The sequence below is a fragment of the Populus alba genome, chromosome 17 (genome assembly GCF_005239225.2).
Source record: "Populus alba chromosome 17, ASM523922v2, whole genome shotgun sequence".
Classification (NCBI taxonomy): domain Eukaryota; kingdom Viridiplantae; phylum Streptophyta; class Magnoliopsida; order Malpighiales; family Salicaceae; genus Populus; species Populus alba.
The window spans coordinates 10,095,120-10,119,676 of record NC_133300.1 but is presented as its reverse complement, the minus strand read 5'-3'; the positions used below and the strand labels follow the sequence as shown (position 1 = coordinate 10,119,676).

Here is a 24,557-nt window from a genome sequence, read left to right as displayed (position 1 = left end):
TTTTATTACTCAACTGGAAACCACACACAAAGGAGGTTCCAATCGGATGATTTATCATTATTAGCTCATTATAAATTATTAACATGATCATATTAATTATCTTATCTAAGTAACACCATACTTATAAATATCATCAGGCATTCATGTTGCTAGTTTATGTTAACAACAAATCAAGTTCCTATCATAATAATGATGTCGGCCGAAAACTATGAAGGATCAAGCATTTGATGTACCAAGTGTTATACAACACAAATCTAGATTAAACATTAAGCAAGGTATTAAGAATTAGTAAGATAAAAAGATAAAACATGTTAATAACAATCTTTCTTGGATATAAACATTAAAGTCCATGTTAAGTTTATATTATATCTATTCTAACACCACTAGTGAAACCTTTTCACCTTGACATAATTAACTTAGCTAAACATAATGAAGAAGAAAAACATAAATAAACAATATAAGAACATAAACATGATATAAGTTAACTAAGTATAGGAAAGGAAATGAAAAAAAGCATAAACAAGATATTAATATAGCATGAAAGAAAAGTTGAACATTACAAAGAGAGAAAGCAAGAAGATGATTTTGATCTGAAAAATAATATATAAATACATGGCAAATGCCTCCTTTTATAGGCTAAAAATTAGAACTATTGATTGGTTGACAAACTATTTAGTTGGTGGCCAACCATTGATTTGGTGGCTGGTTTTTGACAATGTTGGCTGCTGGTTCTTGACATTATTGGCTGGTTATTGATATTGTTGGCTGGTCAAAACGTCATTGCTAACATCATAATTAGAGCCCTTTGTTCCATTAAAGCTGTGGGCAATTGTCTTAGCTTTCCAACAAAAAAAACCAGAGATCATTTGGACTTCTAGAACTCAAGATATGAGCTGAAAACCGAACAGTGTCCGAGCTGCAGGACAGGTTCCGACTTCTCCGTTGTTCCTAAGATTTGAACTTGAAAATGGCAGATTTGAGTCTTGGACTCTTCATGAAAGTTGTAGGTCTATGTCTTAGCTTTTCGATTCATATAAAGTAGACCTAAATCCGAGTTCTACAACTCCAGTTATGATCCAATAACCGAATGGTGTTCGAGTTTGGAATTGAACCAGCATCTCTTCTCTTAGCCTAGTCCTCTTTTTGTCTCTTCACTTTCAATAGTTAATCACATCAATAAATCCTTTGAATTGTGAGATATACCTGCATTCAAAATAAACATTTACCATAAATTAAAGATATATTATATTATCAGACTTGTTATTATAAAACATGTTGTAGTTAGGGAATTTAATGATACTTTAGTGCAATACGATGATATAAAACCTTAATGAGAATGCACTTTTAAGTACTAATCACACCCCCCAACCAGCTTATTACTAGTCCCTAGTAATCAAAGCGTTAAAATAGAAAAACAATTTGCAAGTTCCACAAAGCAAGGCATTCATCATTCAACTTCCATTAATCTATCCAGATAAACAAACTCTCATTAAATTTATATATCTGCTTTATACTTTTTAAACAAGATATTAATAAACCTTCTTTTATGTGCTCAATGTATGAAAACATAAATTATGGGGCTTTTATTGGAAGAAAACAATATTATGTTCTAATGTTTTTCTAAGGTTAACTGCCTTGGGTTGGGATTAATACTTTTATATATATATATATATATATATATATATATATATATATATATATATATATATATACATATAACTTAAAACACAATGCATCATTAACCCATATAGCGAGCTTTAAGCTTAATGACTCCCAGACCAGTTGGTCTTAGGGCATCAGGTGTTGAGACACCCCTACGAGCTTAGTAACTCGGGTTGTAGATACTGATATGTAGATAGTGCAATGTTTGATTCCCTTAAGCTTTCTCCTCAACCCATATAACAAGCACTGGGCCAATAGCTCCCAAGTCAGTTGACTTTAGGGTACTAGGTGTTAAAACACCCCTTCGGGCTTAATTGCTTAAATCAAGGAGGCTACGAAACCAAACTTATCTACTTTTTTTTTTTTTTTTTAATTCAATTTGTTTGTTTTTTTTTTTTTGTTTTTATTATATACTATCCCTTTCCTTTAGTTGTTACCTTTAACAAAAGAACATGAATAATGTAAAAATCCAATATGCAACCCACAATCATATGTTAAAGTGTGTGTGTGTGTGAAAATGAAGGTTTAAGAATACTTATTAAATGAGTATATAAGCAGAATTAAGTGATAACAATGTGAGAGTTTGTAAACCTGAATATTTCAAGAAGTATTATGATAGACCTTGGTAATGATACTTATTAAGATGCGTCTCTAGAGTCAATAAAATTTCCTCCTTACTCTACCATCCTAATAAAGATACTTACTAAGATGTGTCTCAAGAGGTAATAAAACTGACTCTATACTCTGCTATCCTAATAACAATGTTGTCAAATTGTTTTAATAATAGAAAACACAGTTAGTTAATAATTTTTTTTTTTTTTTAATATATCAACTACCCTCTCCCCCCAACCAAAACGAGACATTGTCCTCAATGTGCTAAGGCAGAAAGAAAGAGTATAGAAGACATCACCTGAAACAGCAAACACTGACAAACCTGAAACACACTTAAACAAATATAAGAAATAACAAAACATAATAATAAAAAACAAAAGACACAAAGTTTTTACAAAACTAAGGCTCAAATCCAATTTAAGCTTTTTACGGCTTTCCGTAGTTGACCAATTTAGGCGACTCATGGAGGGATCAATTACAGGGATGAAAGATTGTAGTTGGTCAATCAATTGTTCAGCAGTAGCAGCAGAGATTATGATTTGTCGTGCCGAAGATGTTAGAAATTCTTGTTCCATAGCATGATCAAGGAAAGACAGTAACTTATCATAAAAACCATTAACATTTAATAAACCTATGGGTTTATGGTGAATGTGCAGTTGGGCCCAAGAGGAAATATGAAAGATCTCTTCCAATGTGCCCAGACCACCTGGTAAGGCAATGAAGGCGTCAGCATGGTTAAACATTGTATTCATCCGATCAGACATTGTGGGGACCCGTACTTCCTCTCCAATTGTTTTTCCAATGAGGTCCCCTTGTGCTAAAGCTTTGGGGACAACCCCCAAAACTTGACTGCCTCCCATTAATGCAGCCATTGACACACCTCCCATTAACCCAAGGCTACCTCCCCCATAAACTAAATGAATCTTTCTCTCAGCTAGTACCCGACCAAGATGATTTGCTGATTCTAAAAACTCTTTTTCTTTCCCAGGACTGGATCCACCGAAAACACAAATATTTCTGATGGGATGACTTGAGGAACCTGCCATGTCTACACACTTCTATATTTGATGAATGTATGGGTTGAGTAGAAATGAAGGGTAGGAAAAGAAGAATTTATAGATGAGAATTTGAAAATGCAATCATACCACCTATATGTAGGCCAGCTGTTGTCTCACACTCTCTCTCTCTCGCTCTTTATTTAGTTATTTATTTATGTTGACAAATCATGTATGTACAGGTAGTTGTGATTGTGGCTCACATCTTCCCTTGGTTTTACGTTCAAGAACGGCTTAAACGCCCTCTATGGGTCGGGGATAGGCTTCCCATCCAGTTTTCTTAAAAACTGGCAAACAGGGTCTTTTTTAGTCAGATTCCCAAGACTAAGTCGATCATGTTCCTTTATGGAATTGTGGCCATAAATCATGAATTACACGATGCACATCTCCACTAGGATGCGTCTCAAGGGTCAACAAAAGATTATCTAAAGACCCCTTACTCAGTCTATCCTTAATGAATTGTATCTTATCTTCACGGTTTACAGATACCATTCCTAAAGAACGACATGTCACATTACAAGTCCATCTGGCACATCTGTGACAGACTTTCAGTCGTTTTGCACGACGTTTCTTTGCAAAAGTGCTTGTACCTGTTCCAGGCATGTGTGAAATGAAAGAATTAGAGGACTCACCTGATAATCGTACCTTTGCTTCAATTAGCCAGCGAATATCTTCAGGAATTCCATGATTCATTAACAACCTCAATCTTGCACACCTAGCACGGTAAATTTTTGTAATTGCATTTAGAGGCAGAGCGGGAAAATACCTTTTCAACTTTTCAAGAGTGGTGTCCATTTTCAAATGAGAATTGGGGAAAAGATTCAAAGAAGGGAGAAAGAGCAGAGAATTGTACAAATATATACAAATATCAGTAATTTCGGAAACTGAAAGAACCGACTTAAGTCACGGAGTACCGTTATCCGCCATTTGACCGGGGTGAAAGAGAGACTAGAAAAACAAAAGTTATACCAAAACACAAAACAATGTGAGGAAAAAAAAATCAATCTTTATATACAGGATCACTCAATTCAATATAGTCATTTTCAACTGAAAAATTGTCAAAATAAACTTTTAAACGATGCCCATTTACCTTGAAAACATTGCCATTCTTTGGATTCTCAATATCACAGGCCCCATATGGATACACATGTTTCACAATGAAAGGACCGCTCCATCTTGATCTTAGTTTTCCAGGAAATAAATGGAGTCGAGAATTATAAAGCAACACTTTTTGACCAACATTAAATGTTTTTCTCAGTATTTTCTTGTCATGAAAGTCTTTGATTCTTGCTTTATGAATTTTTGAATTGTCATATGCATCATTTCTTATTTCCTCAAGCTCATTTATTTGTAATTTTCGCAGCTGACTAGCATCATCAAGGTTTGAATTGAAAGCTTTAATAGCCCAATAAGCTTTATGTTCAATTTCCACAGGCAAGTGACAAGGTTTCCCATAAACTAGTCTATAAGGTGACATACCTAATGATGTTTTTATAAGCAGTTCGATAAGCCCAAAGTGCATCATTAAGTCTTAAAGACCAGTCTTTCCTATTAGGGTTAACGGTTTTCTCCAAGATTTGTTTGATCTCCCTATTAGCAAGTTCTACTTGTCCATTTGTCTGGGGGTGATAAGGGGTGGTAACTTTGTGTGTAATTCCATATTTCTTCATTAAAGACTTAAATGACTTGTTACAGAAATGTGTTCCACCATCACTTATCATGGCCCGAGGGATTCCAAATCGACTCAAAATATTGTCTCTTAAAAACTTGATCACTGTTTTATGATCATTATTACGACTTGGAATTGCCTCTATCCATTTTGAAACATAGTCTACTGCGACTAATATGTAAACAAAACCAAATGATGGAGGAAATGGACCCATAAAATCTATACCCCAACAGTCAAAGATTTCAATGACAAGAATAGTATTTAAAGGCATCATGTGACGTTTTGAAATAGATCCTAACTTTTGACAGTTTTCACAAGTTTTGCAGAATGCATGCGTATCTTTAAACATGGTGGGCCAATAAAATCCACATTGTAAGATTTTTGCAGTTGTCTTTCTTGATGAGAAATGACCCCCATAGGCCTCAGAATGACAAAATTTAATAACACTACTTACCTCATTGTCGGGAATGCATCTTCGAAATATTTGATCAGGACAATATTTGAATAAGTAAGGGTCATCCCAATAAAAGTTCTTCACTTCGTTCAAGAACTTTCTTTTGTCTTGAGTACTCCAATGAGCTGGCAAATGTCCTGAAACAAGAAAATTAACAATATTAGCAAACCAAGGCATTGTAGAGATAGAAAGTAAAGATTCATCAGGAAAGTAGTCATTAATTGGTGTGATGTCAGATCTTGAATCAGTTGTCAATCTTGACAAATGATCCGCGACAACATTTTCGGTGCCTTTCTTATCCTTGATTGTGATATCGAATTCTTGAAGTAACAAAATCCACCGCACCAATCTAGCCTTAGAATCCTTCTTAGAAAGAAGATATTTCAACGCTACATGATCGCTAAAAACAATAACAGGTGAGCCAACAAGATAAGATCTGAATTTTTCACATGCAAATACTACTGCAAGTAATTTCTTTTCAGTGGTAGTGTAATTCATTTGAGCACTATTTAAAGTTTTACTTGCATAGTAAATCACATAAGGTTTCTTGTCTTTTCTTTGTCCTAAAACAGCACCCACGGCATAATCACTAGCATCACACATTATTTCAAAAGGTAATGACCAATCAGGAGGTTGAATAACAGGAGCAGAAGTAAGCAAGCTTTTAAGTTTAACAAAGGCTTCTTCACAATGTTCAGTCCATTCAAAAACATTATCCTTTGTTAGAAGGTTACATAATGGCTTAGATATTACACTAAAATCTTTGATGAACCTTCTATAAAAACCAGCATGTCCTAAGAATGATCTAACATTTTTAATAGATTTTGGTGCTGGTAAGTTGGCAATTAACTCGATTTTAGATTTGTCAACCTCAATTCCTATTGATGAAACAATGTGACCAAGAACAATACCATTTGTTACCATAAAATGACATTTTTCCCAATTCAGCACAAGATTCTTCTCTTCACACCTGTTCAAAACCTTTTCCAAGTTATTTAAACAATCATCAAATGAATCACCAAAAACAAAAAAGTCATCCATAAAAATTTCAAGAAAACGTTCAACCATATCACTGAATATGCTAAGCATGCATCTTTGAAACGTGGCTGGTGCATTACATAATCCAAAAGGCATCCTTCGATATGCAAACGTACCAAATGGACATGTGAAAGTAGTTTTCTCTTGATCTTCAAATGCAATTTCAATTTGATTGTAACCTGAATAGCCATCTAGGAAACAATAAAATTCATGACCTGCAACTCTTTCTAGGATTTGATCCATGAAAGGTAAAGGAAAATGATCTTTTCTAGTCATTGAATTAAGTTTCCTATAGTCAATGCACATGCGCCAACCAGTAATAGTCCTAGTTGGAATTAACTCATTCTTCTCATTTGTTATCACAGTAACTCCAGACTTTTTGGGTACAACTTGGGTAGGACTTACCCATTTGCTGTCAGAAATAGGATAAATGATTCCATTATCTAGAAGCTTAATGACTTCATTTTTCACTACTTCTTTCATATTAGGATTAAGCCTTCGTTGCATTTCTCTAGATGGTTTAGCATTTTCCTCCAAATAAATCTTGTGTGTGCAAATCAAAGGGCTAATTCCTTTTATGTCAGCTATGGTCCATCCTAATGCATTTTTGTGCATTTTCAGAGTTTGTAATAACTTACCTTCTTGATGAACATTAAGTTTGGAAGAAATTATTACCGGAAAAGTTTCATTTTCTCCCAAAAATGAGTATTTGAGATTAAATGGTAATGGCTTCAAATCGGGTTTTGGTGGTTGAACACTTGAAGGTATGGACTTAATTGATCGTGGTGGCAATTCCTCAATTTTCGGTCTCCAACTATTTGCCTTTGACTTTTCCTGAAAATAAACCATTTGCAAATCTTCAGATTCATTAAACTCAGTTTCACTGGAAGAATTTTCAAATTGATCATAGATTAATTTTTCAATAAAATCTACTTCCTGTAAATCATTATTATCTCCAGGTTGCTTGTAAATGTTAAAAACATTCATCTCCAATGTCATGTTTCCAAAAGATAACTTCATCACTCCATTCCTACAATTAATTAATGCATTAGAGGTTGCAAGAAATGGACGTCCTAAAATAACAGGAATTGGATTGCATGCTTCAACAGGTTGTGTATCCAACACAATAAAATCCACAGGAAAGATGAATTTATCAACTTGTACTAACACATCTTCAACTATTCCTCTAGGCACTTTTACAGATCTATCAGCAAGTAAAAGAGTTACAGCAGTAGGTTTCAACTCACCTAGATTGAGACTTTTGAAAAACCGAATATGGAAGTAAATTCACACTAGCTCCAAGATCAAGTAAAGCTCTGTCAATTTTATGTTCTCCAATAAAGCAAGAAATTGTAGGACAACCAGGGTCTTTATATTTCAAAGCATTATCATTTTGAAGAATGGCACTTACTTGTTCGGCTAAAAAGGCTTTCTTTTTCACATTCAGTTTTCTTTTCACAGTGCACAGATCTTTCAAAAATTTAGCATAAGACGGTACCTATTTAATAGCATCTAACAAAGGTATATTGATCTTTACCTGTTTGAAAGTCTCAAAGATATCAGAATTATGATTGACTTTCCTTTGTTTGGTCATGGCATGAGGAAATGGAAGTGCTGGCGGTGAATCAGCCTTTTCTTTGCAATGTTCAGGTTCAACCCCTTCCTTACCCTCAGAGATAGACTCTTCATCTTTCTCACAAGGTTCAAGAGTGGGTTTTTCAATAACCTTACCACTACGGAGAGTAGTGACTGATTTGACTTGATCCATATGTTGGTTTCCGGAACCACTTGCACTTGAATTGTATTGCCCTTTGGGATTTTGTTGTGGTTGAGATGGAAACTTACCTTTCTCCTGAAAACTAAGAGCAGATGTGAACTTTGCAAGAGTATCTTTTAGATCTGCCATGGTTTGAGCATTTTGAGTGTTGATTGTCTCTTGCTTTTCAATGAATGTATGCAGTGTTTCCTCAAGATTTCTTCTAGGAGGGGGAACATAAGGAGGTGCATATCCATGAGAATTTTTGAAAATTATGGTGTGCTTGAAATGGTGGCTGTGAAGTTTGTGCATTATTGTTACCATTCTTCCAACTGAAATTTGGGTGATTTCTCCAACCAGGGTTGTATGTTTGTGAGTATGGGTTATTACTTGGCCTTTGAAAACTATTTAAAGCATTGGCTTGTTCATGGAGACATTCCTTAAAAGAAGGCAAAGTTGGACAATCATTGGTTGAGTGTTCATTAGTTTCACAAATTTGACACACAATTTCTTGAACAGATTTTAACTGACCACTCTTTTTTAATTCTAGTGCCTCAACTTTTTTAGCTAAAGATGTAAATTTGGCTTGGAGGTCATGATCTTCCCTAAGGTTGTACATGCCTCCATTAGATGTATGAGGTTGAGTTTTACCTGGTGCCTCACACGTGCCTGTGGTGTCCCAATTTTGAGCATTTTCAGCTAACAAGTCTAGGTACTCCATTGCTTCATCAGGGTCTTTATCTTCAAAAGTTCCATTGCACATCAATTCCACCATTTGCCTATCTTTAGGTGTTAACCCTTCATAAAATTGTGAAACCAATCTCCATCTTTCAAAACCATGATGAGGACAGGTGTTAAGCAAGTCTTTATATCTATCCCAACACTTGTAAAATGTTTCTCCTGGTTTTTGAGTGAAAGTGGTGATTTGTCTTTTGAAAGAGTTTGTTCTATGAGAAGGGAAAAACTTCTTTAAAAACTGTTGTTGCATTTCATCCCAAGCACGAATGGATCCTGACCTAATATTTTGTAGCCATGTTTTAGCTTTATCTTTTAATGAAAAAGGAAAAAGCTTTAATCTGATGGTGTTCATGCTACAATTTAAGTCATTATAGGTGTTACAAACTTCTTCAAATTCTCTTAAATGCAAGTATGGATTTTCCAATTCTAAGCCATGAAAAGTGGGTAAAAGTTGAATAATACCTGGCTTAAAATTAAAATGAGACGCATCAGGAGGAAAAACAATACATGATGGTGCACTTGTTCTTATTGGATTCATGTGATCTTTAAGTGTTCTCGCACGATTATTCTCATTATTCTCATTATTCTCATTATTCTCATTATGAATTGACTGGTTATCTTCTTCGGCCATGTTTTCTAAAGAAAATGAGGATTTCCTAGAAAGTCTACCACTTAATGTACGTGTCCAAACTCTCATGCAAGTGCAAAGAAAAGAAAAGAAAAAGAACAAAAATTAGAAAAACAAATAAAAGTAAAAACAAAAGAAAATAAAAGAAATATATAATTTATACAATACTTACCTTCCCCGGCAACGGCGCCAAAAACTTGACACGACCAAAGGATTGATGTCTTCTCCCAAGTGCAGGAGTGTCGAAGTAATAAATAACCCGGCAAGACCGGGGTCGAACCACAGGGAGGTTAATTGTATAAATTATAAATAACAACACGATAACAACAACAACAATAACAACAATAATAATAGTAATACTAAGAGTAATAATAATAATACTCAGTACGTGGCGTTGTTATACCTGAGAATGATCTAAAAGATCGGGTCACAGGTTTCCAGCCTATATACTGAGTTTATGAAAATATTAAAGAGATATATTATATAATATAAACAGATTTCTGATGCGAATGAACAAGGCAAGGCTCCAACAATGTCCCTTGATCAAACACAGAAGCATACTTAACGTACATATAATATAACAAGAATGTAAATAATAATAATAGTAGTAGTAATAATAAAGAGAGCTTTGAGAGGTAAGGTTGATGTAAGGATTAAACAATAATAAAAACAAATGTCAAGGTTAGAGGATTCACTAATGGTATTTCAAATAAATATAATATAAACTCTTTTTATTACTCAACTGGAAACCACACACAAAGGAGGTTCCAATCGGATGATTTATCATTATTAGCTCATTATAAATTATTAACATGATCATATTAATTATCTTATCTAAGTAACACCATACTTATAAATATCATCAGGCATTCATGTTGCTAGTTTATGTTAACAACAAATCAAGTTCCTATCATAATAATGATGTCGGCCGAAAACTATGAAGGATCAAGCATTTGATGTACCAAGTGTTATACAACACAAATCTAGATTAAACATTAAGCAAGGTATTAAGAATTAGTAAGATAAAAAGATAAAACATGTTAATAACAATCTTTCTTGGATATAAACATTAAAGTCCATGTTAAGTTTATATTATATCTATTCTAACACCACTAGTGAAACCTTTTCACCTTGACATAATTAACTTAGCTAAACATAATGAAGAAGAAAAACATAAATAAACAATATAAGAACATAAACATGATATAAGTTAACTAAGTATAGGAAAGGAAATGAAAAAAAGCATAAACAAGATATTAATATAGCATGAAAGAAAAGTTGAACATTACAAAGAGAGAAAGCAAGAAGATGATTTTGATCTGAAAAATAATATATAAATACATGGCAAATGCCTCCTTTTATAGGCTAAAAATTAGAACTATTGATTGGTTGACAAACTATTTAGTTGGTGGCCAACCATTGATTTGGTGGCTGGTTTTTGACAATGTTGGCTGCTGGTTCTTGACATTATTGGCTGGTTATTGATATTGTTGGCTGGTCAAAACGTCATTGCTAACATCATAATTAGAGCCCTTTGTTCCATTAAAGCTGTGGGCAATTGTCTTAGCTTTCCAACAAAAAAAACCAGAGATCATTTGGACTTCTAGAACTCAAGATATGAGCTGAAAACCGAACAGTGTCCGAGCTGCAGGACAAGTTCCGACTTCTCCGTTGTTCCTAAGATTTGAACTTGAAAATGGCAGATTTGAGTCTTGGACTCTTCATGAAAGTTGTAGGTCTATGTCTTAGCTTTTCGATTCATATAAAGTAGACCTAAATCCGAGTTCTACAACTCTAGTTATGATCCAATAACCGAATGGTGTTCGAGTTTGGAATTGAACCAGCATCTCTTCTCTTAGCCTAGTCCTCTTTTTGTCTCTTCACTTTCAATAGTTAATCACATCAATAAATCCTTTGAATTGTGAGATATACCTGCATTCAAAATAAACATTTACCATAAATTAAAGATATATTATATTATCAGACTTGTTATTATAAAACATGTTGTAGTTAGGGAATTTAATGATACTTTAGTGCAATACGATGATATAAAACCTTAATGAGAATGCACTTTTAAGTACTAATCAACTTTCATTGTCATCAATGGACTGACATGACCTTTGAGAAATAGAAGAGCATGTGTCATGGGTTATAAATATCATGTTAAAATTTCAGGTCTATCATAGAGTTCAAGAAGATCTTGTAATATAGGCTAGTAGATGTTGCCAAACACACCGCCTAAAAGCACGTGGTGCCCCCAACATGCTAATAGTTTTTTTAAATTTCAAAATGCTAAAAGACCCTAATACCCCTGACCTCAATTACTTACATTTCATGGATTCAATGGCACATATGTAATTTGATTGTTTATAAAAAATAAAAATACCGAGATACCCTGGTTGTGTTGATTCTTTTATCCTCGGGAGTATTTTTGTCTAATAAACCATATGAAAATATATAAACACCCCTAGCTCCAAGGCAAGTGTTTTTTTTTTTTTTTTTTAAGGCCATAGACTTCACTTGACTATTGTAATGAATATTGGATTGCCCATATAACTACAAAGAAACCCCTTTCCTTTTTAATTGTTTTTTTTATCAGTTTCATTATATTATTATTATTATCACAACAACTACTACCACCATCATCACCACTACCACACGACTATCATCATCATCATCATCATTATCATAACCACCACCACCATTATTATTATTATTATTATTATTGAAATAATAAAAAATATAAACTTGAATTGAAGACAATTATTATTATTATTATTATTATTATTATTATTATTATTATCATAACTATCACCATGTCTTCTCATTGGTTAAAAAAAAAAAAATTACCATTCAACTATATTCTTATTTTTTTTTCTTGATATTGACACACACTATCTAAATTCTATTTCTAAATAACTACACAATGTATTCTTTTCAGGAGCATTCCTATTATATTCTTATTATCTATTTAATATATTCCTCTTATATTTAATTAATAGACTACACTTAATACATTTAGATTTATATAATATTTTTTATATATGATTTTTTATTCCATTTTATTTGAATAGAATTCAAATTTATATTCATGTAGAATTTATTAAGAAATGTAATTTATGATTTCTTAGAATTTATTATTCTAAATTAGAATTTAGAATGATTTATTATTATTATTATTATTATTATTATTATTATTATTGCAATAACAAAAAACATAAACTAGATTTGAAGGATAAAATTAAAGACCATATAAACTTCGACCAAAGGACAAATTAAAAAAAAATCAAAAGAAAAGAGACCAAAATAAAATTAGTATTATTCTTATTGAAGAAAAAAAATTAAAAAACCTAATATAAGTGATAAAATTAAAAACCATAAAAACTTTGATAAAAGAGCGAAAGAAAAAATAAATAAAGAATCAAAAGTAGAAGGACCGAATTGAAAAACTTACGTTTACAAATTTAAATTAAAGGATTAAATTGAAAAAATATATAACTTTAACAAAAGAGAAAAGGAGAAAAATAAAAAAAAAATCAAAACTAAAAAAACTGAATCTGAAACACCAAAAAACATAAGGACTGTAGTTGATTTTTTAGGGTAGAAGAGAGAAATGAAGGGGGGGGAAGGGAGGGTCATGGGCGACAAACCAAATACTTTTAGATGTCATGTGCCACTAATAAAGAAAGAGGATAGGAAGGAGAACCAAACGAGATGACAAAAGCTTATTTCACACCACTGGAAGATGGTGCATGCGCCGCCCAAAGTGGTAAATTACGTTACAACTCTCAACCAAACCAATAATTACAAAAAATACTGTGATAAAAAGACACCAAAACCCTTGTTTCAATGACATAGTTTTATTGTCCTTAAATTCATATATGTAATCTTACTATATTCTAAAAAAGAAAAAGACAACACCCTTGCCTTCCGATGCTAGTTTTTTTTTTTTTTATATATACCAAGGGTATTTTGGTTCTTTTACTATTCATAAATATATTGAATAGACAGAGAAATAACCTCAACCTAAATATATTAAAGAGTAACCTCTCAAAATTTGCATACCTATAAAGAAAAGAAAAGGCGGAGAAACACAAGTTGCCTGCAATCCAAGTAATGGAAACAAAATGAAGAAATTTAACAAATAGCATGCTGGAGAGGTTAATCATTTCTTTAGATATAGCTCTTGTTAAGTCCAATTTACTAAAACTACCTAAACAATTCAAAAAAGAAAATAAAAAAGAAAAACCCTTAACATTGTGTTTTGATCATGGAATTATCTAATAAGAGGGCCAGTCCTTTCCAAATTAAATGATGAGCATGAGATAAGAACGTACCACCTATAGGAAGATTCTGACAACACCAGCATACATCTGCATTGATGTTAAAGTATCAGAATAGACTAATCTGAACTCTTGCCTCAGCGAAATTTGAAGAAAAAAGACGTAAATCATCATTTTCTTTTTGCAGCCTTTGTTCACGATTAGCTTTGCTGGAAAATGTGTTGCCCGACCTTGTTTTTTGATACAGGATGCTCAACAGCTTTTCACACTCCATTATACAACAAGTTGCCAAAATTGTTTATGAAAAAAAGATACTGCACAAAGCAAAAGTCCTTCAACCATATAAAAGTGCTATTTTGGCATAGACAGAACCATCAAGATAATGAAAGAAAATACACTCTAAGGACTCTTGCAAATCTTTCACATCAAGCTCAAGCTCTGTCTGTTTTTTTATCGCTTCTTGTTTCTCATTTCTCTGCTGCTTCTTTCTCTATGTTCAATGCATGAACTTTCTTTGTAAGAGCTTTGAGCACCTTCTCTAAGTCCTTGGATTCCTAATGGGCATTCAACATCTCATCATACATCTTAGCTAATTTTTCAGAAACCTTGCTTCAAGCCTGAAATCTTGAAGGAAAAGAAAAAACACAGCATAAAAAAAAAAAATCACAGGCACAAACACAAGTCTTCCAATTTGTAGAGGCTAAAACACATTGCCCTTTCCAAGCAAGTCATGAGGGGCTGAATTAAAAGTCTCCAACAATGAATAAGAATGAGAAATACTAGACCTAAATCTTTATGCAACAATCATTGTATGGCAACTAGTCGTTCACACTTCACGACATTCTACCCTCAAGATTGTCAATTTAATGTTTAATTCCTGGATTGCGGTACTAATTATAAATTCAATAGTTTCCAAAACTAGTCTAGAAACAAGAACATGATAAAGAATAGCATAACTGTCAAATATTTTATTTTTAACATAAGAATTAAGCTCACCTTTCAGTTTGTTGTTTAAAACTCCAAAATTATCTTGTAATAAATACACACATAAAAGACAAGGAAGAACAACCAGTGGAAGAAATAAGAGACTCACTAAATCTATAATGACGAGTAAGATCATGTTTATTTTCCTTTTTGTCACTAGCATGCCTGTCCTTCTATGCTTCAACTAACAATTTGGTGCACATTTTGCAAGATTCATAAAATCACTACATGAAGAAACCTTATGCATGTCCAAATATCTAACAGCTACTGACCTCCAATAATTTTTGTTGAGCTCATTGGAGTTCCTCAACATAAATAGTATATTCTAGAGATTTTCATTGCTTGTCAAGCTGCTGATATTTTCTCAACTCCGTTTTCTCTTCATACCGCTCCTTCAACCTCTCATCCAAGTACTGAACTACTTTAATTATTTGTTTTCTATTGATCCCTGTTTAACAAAGAAAATAAAATTATACACACTGAAAAACCATCAACAAAAGAAAACCCAACTCAATTATCCCTTCCTTGCATGTTTCCGGAATAATTTTCAAAGTTTCACGGCATCCCACACCCGAGGCACTCAGAGTTTGTCAACAATGTCAATGATGCTATCTATTAAGTGTCACAAGAAACACATAAAATTTAAAAATCAATAGGAAAATAATATACATAATTTTATGAAAATTAAGCAATAACAAAAGGTTCAAAGAATCAAACCTTTCCTTGTTGCTCTACACAGTATAGATTAGAGCAAGAAAACCCACCACTTTCCAATAAATTCATAACTTCAGTTTTCCTAAAAATTATTACTTTCAATCATTAATCTTCCAGAAAGAAAGGAAAAGGCAATGAGAAATAGAGTGCATAAAAAACATAGATGAACGTGATGTGAAAACATATGCTTAACAAGTAAGAGGGCAAAAAGAAAATATTAAATGAACGCACATCATATGTAACAATTTCTCTTTTAAGGAAAGGTAACATGGATCCAAGGGACATTGTATATAGCAATTTGCATTCATATTAAAATAAAATAGCAACAAATAAGCACCAATCATTTTTTTTCCTCTTACAAAATTCTCTCATGACTTGCACACATAAGAATATATAAATTTAAATAACAAGCAAACCCAAAAAAGTGTAGCGAACATTTACTATCACAAAGATAGTCAAGTCGGCAGCTTGCTATTTGTGGTGGCCATCGATAGTGAAAATGGTCCCGGTTGGTTGATGTGGAGACTGAAAAAGTGAAATAGAGACTTCCAACCCAACCAATTTAGGAAGTCAGGAGAGTGAGGGCTTGGCATGACAGTAGTCACGTTTAAGCGACCCGCCAAGATTGATGAAGTTGAAGATTCCAAGAGGTAGCAATTGAAGACAACATCCTAATAAAAAATTAACCATCTTGGTTTATCTATATGATAAAAGACTTCACAAAGAACTACACAGAGAATGAGCATTTTTTAATAAGAAAAGAGTAATGAGGTTCCTTTCATCTTTTTAGGGTCGGGAGGAATGGAAAAAAGAGAAAAAAAATTGTATGGCTGCAACTATAGAGCACTTCTCTGTTTCCCCCCTTGTTCTTTCGTAAAGCATTACAAGTTTGCCAATTTTATTCAAGGACGCAAGGATAGGGGTAGAATCCTAGATTGTTATCCCAGTCGATGGTGGCCATAGTTTTGACTTTATGAACTTCTCAAATAAAATTAAGCCTCATCAGAGAACAAATAATTCAAAAGAAATTCTGGAGCATTGTGGGAGAAGATTTGTAATGATAAATATAAGCTCATGTTAGAAGAATGAAAAATATGAACAAAAAAATCAGGATCCTTCTCCTTTTGTAATAAGATCTTGATAATTATTTATCCTCTACACATCAAAAAGAAAAAGGAAGTAGATTATGAAGTATTACCGGGGTGTGATTGTCGGAAATATCAAACACAATCTCTACGAAAGTAGATAAAACTTGATGCCCTGCACCCACCTCTTAAATAACAACAATCATTAGAATACAAACTTAAAAGGGTGACATTGAGAAAATACATCAAAAAGAAAAAGGAAATAGGTTACAGAGTATTGTGGAGACGCGATTGTCAGATTTATCAAACACAGTCTTTATGAAAGTAGATAAAACTTGATGCCCTGCACCTACCTGTTAAATAACAACAATCATCAGAATAGAAACTTAAAAGGGTGACATTGAGAAAATACCTCAAGCTCATTGATTGTAAATGAGATAGTGCATGATGAAACGAGTAGTTGATGTCTATCACTAACTGCGTAGGTTTTGGAAGAGATCACTAAATACAAAATGAATGGCTACTAAAGCAACATACTACAAGCTCATAACACAAGTTTTTATATCAATTAACTCCAATAAAAGTTTATTGAAAAGGACACCAACAAAATAAAAATCAAGGACACGATCACTCACGATGAAAAAAAAAATATATTGTCAGATCCTTTAGCACCAACTGCAAAAAGAACAAGATAGCCCATTTTAAATGGATCAATCCAAATTCAATTTCATATTGCAGCCATTTGTCACGGGCAGTTTTGCTGGAAAATTGGGTTGCCTAAACTTTCATTTGATAGAGGATGCTAAAATGCTTTTCATGCTCCATTATACTGCAAGTTGCCAAAAACCGTTTATGAAAGATAAATATTGCACACAACAGAAGCCCATATACCACATACCAAAGTTAATTTCATATTGCAGCCATTTGTCACGGGCAGCTTTGCTGGAAAATTGGGTTGGCTGAATTTGTTTTTGATAAAGGATGCTAAGATGCTTTTCATGCTCCATTATACTGCAAGTTGCTAAAAACCGTTTATGAAAGAAAGATACTACACATAGCAAAAGCCCATCTACCATATAAAAGTGCCTTTTTCTAGTATAGACCATCAAGATAAAGAAAGAAAATACACTTCAAAGGTGGGTACAAAGGAAAAAAAGAAATTTGGAAAAGAAAAGAAAAGAAACGGAATTGGAAACTGAAACTAAAACTGAAACTGAAACTTTTTAATGAATAAATCTATCAGCAAAGAATTTTTACTGACTTGACATCATGACTGGTCCAAGGCCTTATTTATATGTCAGAGGTAATGGAACTGCAGCTTACCCTAGATAGAATCTGAATGCAATCTGATCTTTGGCATGTTCACTTTAAGTATTAATCAAGACTACAACCAATATACTAACACCAAGTAATCCGACAATTCTAAGGGTAGACAGAACATGAACACCTGGTCCATTGCAGCAAACAAAAGCGTGAACAAACTTTAAAATTCTCGAGCTTACATCTTTGTTATACCATTTTCCTTTGTAACTTGTTATTCACATAAGGGAATGATATTGTCAAGATCCTTCAAAGAATCCTATATTTATTGTTGTAGCATGTTTCATAGCATCATCCTGAAAGCATACTGCACTTTAAATAAAAGCATTTAGCATTCTTTATCCCTAAAAAATAATTGGCATTTTTCTCTTTGTTAGTATTTGATACCTTGGCTTGGATATGTCTAGAAATTCTCTCTTGCAAGTCTTTTACATCAAGCTCAAGCTCTATATGCTTTTTTATCACTTCTATTTATCATCTCTCTGCTTCCTCTTCCTCTTTGCTAAATTCTTGAACTTCTTTTGTAAGATCATTGAGCACCGTCTCCAAGTTCTTAGAATCCTTATAGGCATCCTGTATTTCTCTCTGTAGAATATCGAGTTGCTTCGTAGCATACCACACTTTAAATAAAAACATTCTTTAACCCTAAAAAATAATTAGCCTATTTCTCCTTGTTAGAATTTGATACCTTGGCTTGGATATGTCTTGAAATTCTCTCTCGTAGGTCTTTCCCATCAACCTCAAGCTCTGTCAGGTTTTTTATCGCTTTTGTTTATTGTTTCCCTGCTTCCTCTTCCTCTCTGCTGCCCTTAGACTCCTCATGAGCATTCAATTCAACCCTTCGTTATACATCTTAGCTGATTTTAAGAAATCTTGCTCCGAGCCTCCTTCACATGAGAAGAGGACAAATAAATATACAAAGGGCACTACCTTGCCTTAAGAAAAAAAATAAAACAATACAATTTTGATCCTGGATAAAGTCTTCAAATTGAATGTCAAGATAGTCTAACACTGCTTTAACACCTCCTCACATAACTATAGCCAAAGGATTTTCATTTTGTAACATTATTTTTATGGCAGAAAAGCATATTTCATGCCAATGATAAACAATCCAAAAAAATCTTGAAGGAAAAGAAAAACTCAGCTTTAAAAAAAAACACAGGAAAAAGCAACAATCTTCCAAATAATCCTGACCAAAATAGAAAGAGAAAACGATACATACTTCCGTTTATCCTGTAGCTTGTTTCTTTGTGCTTTATGACTATTGAATCATTGACGAGACTAGAAAAAGACGATTTCAAATCTCTAGCTCTCAACGCAGGCATTTCGCACTTTGAAGTCTGCATTCAGCCTCTAATTTTCTTCCTGAAGTTTCTGCTCTCGGGATACACCCAGGTAGATGATTTATTTAACATCAAAACATCATAATTTAAAGGAAATGGCAAGAGAGGCATGAGCACTTGCAACAACAGAGTCAAGAATTTCAATTGCATACTCATACCAAGTAACAAACATCTTTATCTAATTTCAATTGATCCATACATGTACACATAAGCCTTGAAGACAGTTCATCATAAAACTAGAAATTCTCAAAGCAGTCTTGTTTTTAGTTTAATGACGGGCATCTAATAGTTATTGCTATAGACCTTGAAAAAATCACGAATACTTGTAGCCAGTATAGAATCTAGAAAAGGTAAAAAACTTATCATCGAAGTGTCCAGTTAACATGGAAAAGAAAAATCAATTATTTCTCATAACATGATGGTCCCGGTTCCTTTGACTAAAATGAAAAATCACCCAACAATGAGTGAAGGAAAGAGAAACCTAGAAATCCACAAGAAGTTTCCTTGAATCTACAACGAAAGTAGAAGAGTTGATATCCACAAGAGTAAGGAAACCTGTAAAATTGCAAAAAATCAAATTTCACTGGACAAGCTTCTAGTATTAAGACTAAAAAATATGCGTGCCTATACAGGTCCCCCAAATCCTACACTAGGTCAAATTAAAGCAGGTATAAAATCCCTAAGAGATTTATTTAAGTAACAAAATACCCAAATTAATTATTATTTAATGATGTTGTAATTACTTATTTGCAAATTCTCCATCTACCAGACTATGTTTTATTATTATCTACCATGTTAGATGTATTGATTAGTTTATTGACAGTAGAGGACCAAAACTTAATGTGAGGCACTTTCAGCTGAAATTACAGCTTAGGCAGTAATATGTGGAAAATTTTAGTTGAGGAGATACCTTACATTTTAGCATAGCACACAATAAATCATAGCATCATCCTGAAAGCAAAGCACATGTTAAATAAAAGCATTTAGCATTCTTTATCCCCAAAAAATAATTAGCTTTTTTCTCTTTGCTAGAGTTTGATACCTTGGCTTGGATATGTCCTGAAATTCACTCTAGCATGTCTTTCACATCAAACTCAAACTCAGACTGTTTTTTTATGGCTTATGTTTGTTGTTGAAATAAAGTACATAAATCATAATCTCACATTAAAAACAATAAGTATGACAAAAGACAAGCATTAAAATCCAGTACCGTAGTACCTCATCACTTGCCTTAAGTTCAACTTACCTTATCTGGAGTTCCTCTTGTTTCTCAATGAGATTCACTTGTTGATCTAGTGCCTTCTTGTTTACATGGCTGAAGTTGCTCATTGCACCAATGAAGCATTTTATGCAACTCTTTCACACTCCACTTATACCTATATGTTCTAATAAAAGAGAGCATGTCACTTTTGAAAACCTCAATGCTTCACTGGAACCATGTAAACATGACCTATCTTAGTAAGCAACGAGTATATGTGGAGGGAGATCAAAACATCATCTTCTAGGATTTAAGTAATGATAACGGCTGGCAAATCAAGCAAGATAAATTGATTTAAAACATTGATTACAAGACATAATAGTTTAACAATATATTAAAAGAAAAGAACAAAAAACTGAAACTCAGACTAGTCATTTATCACACAAAGAAACAGTAAAGCAAATTCACAGTTCAGAGTTCTTGTGTTGTGACTTCAACCAATGAGTCTATCCATCCCATAAAAAACACCTAAAAGAACGGTTAGTCAAAAAAAAATCTTTTTATAGTGAAATATTAAAATTAAATTTCTAGAAACAACTCAAAACACACTTTAGAGTTATTGTGTTATGACTTTAACCAATGAGTTAGCATCATTTAGTTCATGCCCCTTCAATTAAGGACCATGTAACATCTTAGACTTCACAAAGAATGTTATGGCTACCAACTTCTGTTTTTGTCATTTCAGAGTAGTTGTGAAATTTATCACTAGCTTTGTTTTCTCATTTTAGTCTATGTGATGGAAACTGCACATTCATGAGATTTCTTACCTCAATGTGATCTGTTCTACATAATTATGTTCATAAACTTCAACTTTGAGCATCAATATCATAAAAGCCCCCTGTCATAACGACTTTCTTCCTTACTTAATCACCTGATCATTAGTAATTGTTAAGGCATCATAAACATATACAAGGATCATCATGTATAAGGCATTATAAAATATAAGCTTTTTATCCTATCCATCCACAGTTAAGCACAAGTAATTACTTAGTTTTCACTTTTATGTAGACCAACAGACAAATTATTAACAACAAAACTCGAACCAATGTGGAGAACTAACTTGCGTTAATCCAGGGGAAAATTTGGGAGAAAACTTCAACTTTTTTAATAAAGGGACCACATCAGAACCACGTGGATGGATAAGTTAAACGAGGAGACTTACATATAAATTCAGAACAACAAAAATTGAAGTAATGTTTCGATTGGATTAATACTATTTCAATTAGAACAAGCATGATGAAGGACTATCATGTGCAAATACTAGGGTAAAATTGGGAGAAAACTTCAACATTTTTAATAAAGGTACCACATCAGAACCATGTGGATAAGTTTACACACGAATACTTTATCCTTACCTGTTAAGTGAGATAAAAGTGACTTGTCCTCATTTCAAAGCATTAAGGTGCCTAACTATCTGAGTTGATATGTTATTATCCCCAACCACCACGTGAAATAAGTTGCTCTAAAGACATACTGATATGAAGTACATCATTCAAACGATAATGTGACCATGGCAGAAGGTCGAGAGATTGTTAATGATTTTCCATATCATCTAGTAGATTTGGAACAAAACGCTAAGAGAAAATATTTAACATAATATAATAGACTAGGTAAATTACCTGCATGATGGTTGTTATAGGAATGATGCAAGAAGTCAAGTGAGGATTACTTGAACTAATCCAAGAAGCCAAGCTGGAAAAAAAAAAACCTAATGTGACTAAATGTGCAATCATATGGAGAAGCTTCTAATTAAAATGTCTTAATAATTGAAAAGGATAGAGCGCAAAACATTCAGATCGATAATCATGGTTGCTATCCGATTACACTAGTGTGACTAAAAGTGATGTAACAAAAAGAGCTATGAGGAATGGAAGCAAAAGAGCTTAATGGAGTTAGTAAAGGTAAATGGTGCTGGAACGGTATGAATGGCAGGTATTCTCGCAAAGTTGCTAAAAAATGTGGCGAACTGGTTTGATATAGGTGTTCTACTTTAGGATAAAGGTGTTAGCACTTGAATGTGATGCAAATTTAGGCGTCCTTCTAATGTATATAATGTTTTGTAATAAACACACAAATAAAGCAAGGTACAACAACCAGTGGAAGAAAAAAGAGACATCGTAAATCTATAATGACTGACCAGTTTGATCATATTTATTTTCCTCTTTGTCATCTACTGGCATGCCTCTCCTTGTATACTTTAACAAGTAATTTTGGGCAACATTCTATGAGATTCATAAAAGCACTACATGAATAAACCTATATGCATGTCCAAGCATCTAAAAGGTACTGACCTCCAATAATTTTTGTCGAGCATCATGGAGTTCCGTACCATAAATAGTATATTCTAGACATTTCCGCTACTTATTAAGCTGCTAATATTATCTCACCTCTTCTCTCTTCATCCCTTTCCTTCAGCCTCTCTCATCTAAGTACAGAATAATTGTAATTATTTACTTTATTTCATTCCTTGGTTACCACAGAAAATAAAATTATACAAGCTAAAAACAACCTCGAAAGAAAACTCAACTCAATTATCCCCCCACCCCTCAAGAACAACAATAACAAAAAGAAGTTGAAGAGCCAACCAAGACAAAATTAACATAGCAAGCTCTTCTTGTATGAGTCTTCTTATTTCATCATCTTAGGAAAAAAAAATGAAAAGTTACATTAAAGTCATAATAAACATAATCATGGATGCCAAGGTCCTTACTATTTATGCTAAGAGAAAAGCCTATGCAATAGATGTCTCATAGTAAGTTAAAGCTTCCGGCCATTTTACCTAAGAAAAGCATCATAAGAAAATTTTTAAGGTCAGTCAAACTCTTGTGTTTAAAGGTAACAAAGTACCCAAAAAGACATTAAAAATATTTAACATGAATGTATGGTATGACTTGTCTATTTTATTCTTGAGAGAAGTTACATCTTACTGTGTGGATTAAATATTCTATATGCTTTCAACATTTGGAGAAACTAACTGAGAATAGCTTAATTATTCATATTAAGAATATGGTTGATAGAGTAAGATTACGAGTACAACATAAATGTTTGTCAACAAAATAGAGCTATGCTGCACAACAAGATAATATATACCTTTTCCCATCACTATTGGTCAGTACATAACCCCTCAAATTTACAGCCATCCACAGTCTAGACAACATGAAATCAATTAGTTAGAGATCAAATCATGACAAAATCATAACTTAGGATAATTGAATGACTTGAAAACTTATCAAAAGATGAGTTAATAACATGATTAATACTAAAGGTGACAAAAAGATAAATCTACACAAGCCCAAAGCAGCTTTTAGGACCTCTTTTACCCAACGAATCTAATGCTTGAATGAAATCGAAGATTCAATGATTAGCAATGTAAAACCATTTTTCCTTCTCATAGTTATCAGCCAGTACAAAGGTATAAAATTAGATGTACATCTAATAAATCTACACAAGATCAACACGGCTTCTTGGACCTCATAGGCCCAGCAAATCTATTGCTTGAATAAAATGGGATGTTCAGTGACTAAAAGTTTAAAAACATTTTTATTTCTCATAGTTATCAACCAATATGAGGGTAGAAAAGTGGTAGAAAATTTCATGTATGTTTCTCTACTTCATGTTTGTTTCTATTTCTAATCTCACAATATATCATAAGAACATTTTAATTTTTCTATCTATCAATAGCATATTTTTAATGCCAAGCAGAAAGAGCACTTAATTGAATCTTTGTGCTTAACCTTTTATATGGAGAGCAACCATAGATCCCATAGCATTTTTAATCCCGGGAAAAAATAGCTTGTTTTAAATGTAAATTCAATTGGAAATTTTCCATGCTTATAACAACATTGCTGAAATCATGGACACACCGTGTTATAAGACCATCATCAGAACTTAAAAGCTAATCTTTCCAACACCTCATCAAATAAGGTGCAACTTTAAGATGACTAACTTGAATGTGATC

General features: G+C 33.1%; 4 long non-coding RNA genes and 1 pseudogene across 8 annotated transcripts in view; 1 reads left to right on the top strand and 4 right to left on the bottom strand.

Annotated features, from left to right (window-relative positions):
* Nucleotides 1-24,557, bottom strand: part of LOC118058288 (uncharacterized) — an 82,374-nt gene that overhangs the window by 24,035 nt on the left and 33,782 nt on the right. The window lies entirely within an intron of this gene.
* On the top strand, nucleotides 9,080-9,190 carry LOC118058293 (small nucleolar RNA R71; annotated as a pseudogene).
* LOC140954862 (uncharacterized) lies at nucleotides 14,521-18,611 on the bottom strand. Of its 2 annotated transcripts, none has more exons than XR_012168476.1 (3): nucleotides 18,386-18,611; nucleotides 16,792-17,689; nucleotides 14,521-15,675 (listed from the first exon to the last, which is right to left on the bottom strand). It is a non-coding gene; the product is annotated as an uncharacterized lncRNA (long non-coding RNA). The 2 variants fall into 2 exon arrangements; XR_012168475.1 differs by lacking the exon at nucleotides 14,521-15,675 and adding an exon at nucleotides 15,779-16,264.
* Nucleotides 19,684-20,527, bottom strand: LOC140954863 (uncharacterized). 2 transcript variants are annotated; one of them, XR_012168477.1, is made up of 2 exons: nucleotides 20,252-20,527; nucleotides 19,684-19,896 (listed from the first exon to the last, which is right to left on the bottom strand). It is a non-coding gene; the product is annotated as an uncharacterized lncRNA (long non-coding RNA). The 2 variants fall into 2 exon arrangements; XR_012168478.1 differs by having other exon boundaries at nucleotides 20,257-20,527.
* LOC118058289 (uncharacterized) lies at nucleotides 20,646-23,766 on the bottom strand. 3 transcript variants are annotated; one of them, XR_004689148.2, is made up of 3 exons: nucleotides 23,690-23,766; nucleotides 22,219-22,273; nucleotides 20,646-20,717 (listed from the first exon to the last, which is right to left on the bottom strand). It is a non-coding gene; the product is annotated as an uncharacterized lncRNA (long non-coding RNA). The 3 variants fall into 3 exon arrangements; XR_012168472.1 differs by lacking the exon at nucleotides 23,690-23,766 and adding an exon at nucleotides 22,891-23,668; XR_012168471.1 differs by lacking the exon at nucleotides 23,690-23,766 and adding an exon at nucleotides 23,310-23,667.